Source organism: Sinocyclocheilus anshuiensis, unplaced genomic scaffold (assembly GCF_001515605.1).
Source record: "Sinocyclocheilus anshuiensis isolate Anshui unplaced genomic scaffold, SAMN03320099.WGS_v1.1 scaffold514, whole genome shotgun sequence".
Taxonomy (NCBI): Eukaryota; Metazoa; Chordata; class Actinopteri; order Cypriniformes; family Cyprinidae; genus Sinocyclocheilus; species Sinocyclocheilus anshuiensis.
Window position 1 is genome coordinate 119553 of NW_015542348.1, and position 4218 is coordinate 123770.

At 37.7% G+C, this 4218-nt stretch overlaps 1 pseudogene; it reads right to left on the bottom strand.

Moving 5' to 3' along the window:
• Nucleotides 1–1264: 1264 nt before the first annotated feature.
• LOC107691474 (meiosis 1 arrest protein-like) overlaps nucleotides 1265–4218 on the bottom strand; it is a 54257-nt pseudogene continuing 51303 nt past the window's right edge.

A 4218-nucleotide genomic window follows, 5' to 3' on the forward strand; every position in this document is an offset into this window, starting at 1 on the left:
TAGGTGGTGCCAGGTGGGTGGAATGACGGAAAACTTAATGAGGCAATACTGATGAGGTCTAGTAAGAGAGGCCCATTGAGTAACATTGGAGCTCTCTGACCTCAGTCTGCATTCAGAATCACGCTTCTCAGATCTCACAACTCTAAACCAGCGCCTCCAAAGCTGAACCTTGTTCCAAGAGGTCATGGGGCTACACAGAGCGACCTCTTTTTTTTTTCCCTCTCTTTGCGTTCTGTAACTCATTGAAAGCCTTGAATTCCTGCTCAGCTGAGTACAGTGTGTCTCCCTTGGGGCTGTACTGGAGGCTTCCATAAAGGAAGACAATGGCTCTACTTTTCCACTACTCTGGCCTTCTTCCTCCTCAACTCTCTTCAGAGCATTCTAGCCACAGCATTTACACTGAGAAGGCAGTTCTCTCTCTTTAAGCAGCCTTTCTTCTTGTCCTTTTACAATTCTGTGGTTTTGTATTTGATTTCTTTTAGCAGCCTCAGCAGCTCACAATTATATTTTTTCCCAGTTGCAGTGCAGGCTTTATTAAACCGTATGGAATGGCAGTTAGTTTAATTACTCCTCCAAGAGTGAAATTACGCTAGTTACTATAAGGACTGTTTTAATTGCAAACATTTGGGTAACAAAACAGCTTGTGCATACTGAGTGTCTGAAATATGAAGGCTGATTTTGCAGTGTCAGGCTCAAAGTTGCAAGTAATGTAATGAGGTTATTTAATCTGAGCTGTAATGTTTTTTTAGATGTAAGGAGATACATGGAGCTGTGATGTTGCACTTACTAAATGGTATTCTGAAAACCGAAGAATTAACTTAACCTAGCCAGCCCATGTCTCGTTAGAAATAAGAAATAATTGTCAGGTTTTATTTTAAAACGTATTTAACTTTTTTTTTTATAGAATAATCCGATGCTATCCAACATTATCATGTTTTTTTTCCTGTGTTTTTATCTGTATAGCTAGCTTAAAGTTTATATCGAGTGTGTAAAACTGCATTAGATGAGAGAATCTAAATTCAGTACTGTTTTCTCTTGCACAGTACAGTGTTCTCTGAATAGTAAGCCAAATTCGTATAGCAAATATACATTTCAAATTAGCTGTACATATAATAGTGTATATCTGGTCATGTTCAAGTATGTAACATCCTGTCTGTGGGAGTTTAGAAACGACTGCTCTGAATTTGTGCACAGAAGTTGGTGTCAGTGTGAGTGTGAATGTGCAATTTCCTCTCATAGTGAAAGTTTTATGCTTTCTGGATCATCAAAGGGTCTTCCTCCTCATAGCTGTCCTGGAAGGACAGGGGGCAGGGGGACAGGGTCGGTAGTGGCTGAGAGTTAGTAAAGGGCGAGGCATCTTGTTTAAAGGAATGGAAGGCAGCGGGGCCACTGTGGCTCATACACGACTCTGAGACTGCCGACCCTGCCAACCAAAAATGACAGCAAAGAAAAATGCGAAAGCAAGAGCAAAACATAGTGTCAGAACATGTCAAACTCTCTATTAGAGTATCTGTTTGGTGCTCTTTGTCTTTGACTGCACATTTTGAAACAAAAGAACCAAAGTCTTGAATGACTTGAATGTCTGTTTTGCTTCTCCATCAAGCCTAGCTTTAAGTGTCATTGTGACCTTCTAATGGCGCTTTTCCACTGTGTGGTACGACTCGGCTCGGTTTGCGTTTCCACTGCAGTTCAGTACCGCTTTAGAGTGGTCGTTATTATTCACGTTGTTATAGTTGCGCCGCTATAACTTTTTCATTCCGTGTCGCCCCATCAAGCTCTCGCTGGATCCGCTCCTCTGCTATCAAGGAGAGGAATGTCTGTACTTCCTCAACAGACAACAAAACAGCCACTTTTTGCGTTCGATCCTTCGCTGGCTGTGCTGATTTAAATCTAGCGGTTCTTTCTGTTGTGTTTGTGTCGCAAGTTCAGTGACGCAGGTATTGACGATTCTCTCCGGCCAATCCGTGATCAGCAGAGTTTACACGTCAAGTTTTGGTAACGGTACGGTTCACTTGGAACCTCAACCGAGGTGGTACTAAAAAAAGTACCAGGTACCAGGTACTGTACCCAGTGGAAAACCCCCCAAAAGTGAACCGTACCGAGCCGTACCATGCAGTGGAAAAGCGCCATAACACTTCTCTGTGTATGCAGATTTAGCCCCTTTAGGCAAAATATTCTGTATTGCACAGAAATCTAATTTTGAAACAAAGAACATTATGATGTAAAAATGACAAATAAATGTTCATACGAAAAGTTTTTGCACTATTTCTAGGTCACTGATCAAAGATGTAAAATTCACAACAGTGATCATGTGACACTTTGTACTGATAATCAGATGTTCCATTTCCACTGAAGCTCAAGTTGCTCTTAGGATCATCCCAAATCATGCTGGAGAATATGATGTTCAGGTTTGACAAACTCCCTATCAACTGGTGGAACTTGCATGCTTTATTTAAAATATAAATATCTCCTGTCATATTTGTTCCTCAGTGCACTAGCATAATTACTACATTTTTGTGTTTGCAATTATATTTATGTAATATATTTATATAATACATGTATGTGTTTGCAAATATAATTATATATAATATAATTTGCATTATATCTTTCTATCGATCATAAACATGTTTATGATAGTGTGACATCACAAAGCACTTGTGGGTGGAAAATCGGTCATGCTGAATCTGATTGTGGAGAGTTTCAAAATAGGGACCCATTTATTTTTATTACTCTTTATCGTTTTCATTCTCCCTTTCACTCTTTTTGTCTTCCCCTTGCGTGGGTGTTTCAATATTAGGCCAGTGCTTGGTTTCGTTTTTGATCTCTAGGGCAATAATTTCCCCTTTCCAACATCACACACGCACACAATTTCTCAATTCAACCCATTCAACTATCGTTGTAGGCAGGTACTTAATAGAAAGATATTTCCTCTCTATTTATTTGCATTTTATTATTTTTTTATTTATTTGGATTCAGATTTAGAGCTCAACTAAAATGGAGTAGTGTTTGAAAGTTCCTGAAGCTTGACAAACACCTCTTTGCTTTTAACCTGATTACATCTAATCTATTTAGGTCAACTTAAGTCAACACTGCTGACATATGTTTATATGATATGTTTGTCATATCTCAGTTTTTTTATAATGAATGCATGACAAATTTGCCCTACAAATTTTCTTTAATTTCTCCTACAGCATCAAGAAGTTAATTAAAAGTCATAATAATACCAATAATTCTACAGCTATCAACTCCAACTTACTGTCCAAAACTCCAATTATAGCGAACTGCAGACCAAATACTAGTCAACACAGATCTTGACTAGATCTTCTATTCTATTCTACTCATTCTCTGTGATGCACATATCTTAGACATTCTGTTCCATTCTACTCCTCTAACCTGACGCTGTGTGGAGCCCTCTGGTGGTCGACTGGCGCCCCTGCAATGGCTGCGGCCCTGGCCTGAGAAGGGTCTGGCTGCAGACTTGCACTTGCACTCTCAGACTTGTGCGCTTCCGCAACGTTTTCCTCCTATAGAAAAACATAAACACTTAATATCCTTAATATCCCTCCACTTAATTTTCCTCTACAGGAGGAAAACGCTTAACGAGAGACTTTGCGCATGCGTTCATATTCTGCTATCTGCTAAATATCAGTGTACTAGTAGTATACTTGTAAGTGTACTATTTCAATACTCCTTGGGACTAAATTGGCCCACTTTCTAGTATATAAAAGTATACTTTTAAGTATAACTGTACTAAACTTTGAGTACACAACTAGTTTACATCAATATTTGTAGCTTGTACTGCAACTATACTAAAAGTGAACTTATATGAATACTGGTAGTTTTCTAATTAAAAACTTGTAGTAGCATTTTTAGTACACTTTGAAGTATAGTCTTAGTAAACTACTAGTTAAGTAGTTTTATACTGCAAGTATACTCGTAAGTTTTCTTTAAGTGAACTTTACATCATACTTTAAGTATACTACTATGTCCCTATTTAGGTATTAATTTGAATATATTTTGTTACATGAATATCTGAACATAAAAAACATCAAAAGAACAGGGTATCTGCTTGTAAACAAAAACATTTTATTCTAGCTTCATGCATTCTTTTTTTAAACACTTGAATGTGGATAAGTTTCATAAATAAAAAATAAAGAAATAAACAACATTTTGAACAAAAAGCTGAAAAAAAGACTATGAATTGGATTCAGAACGATA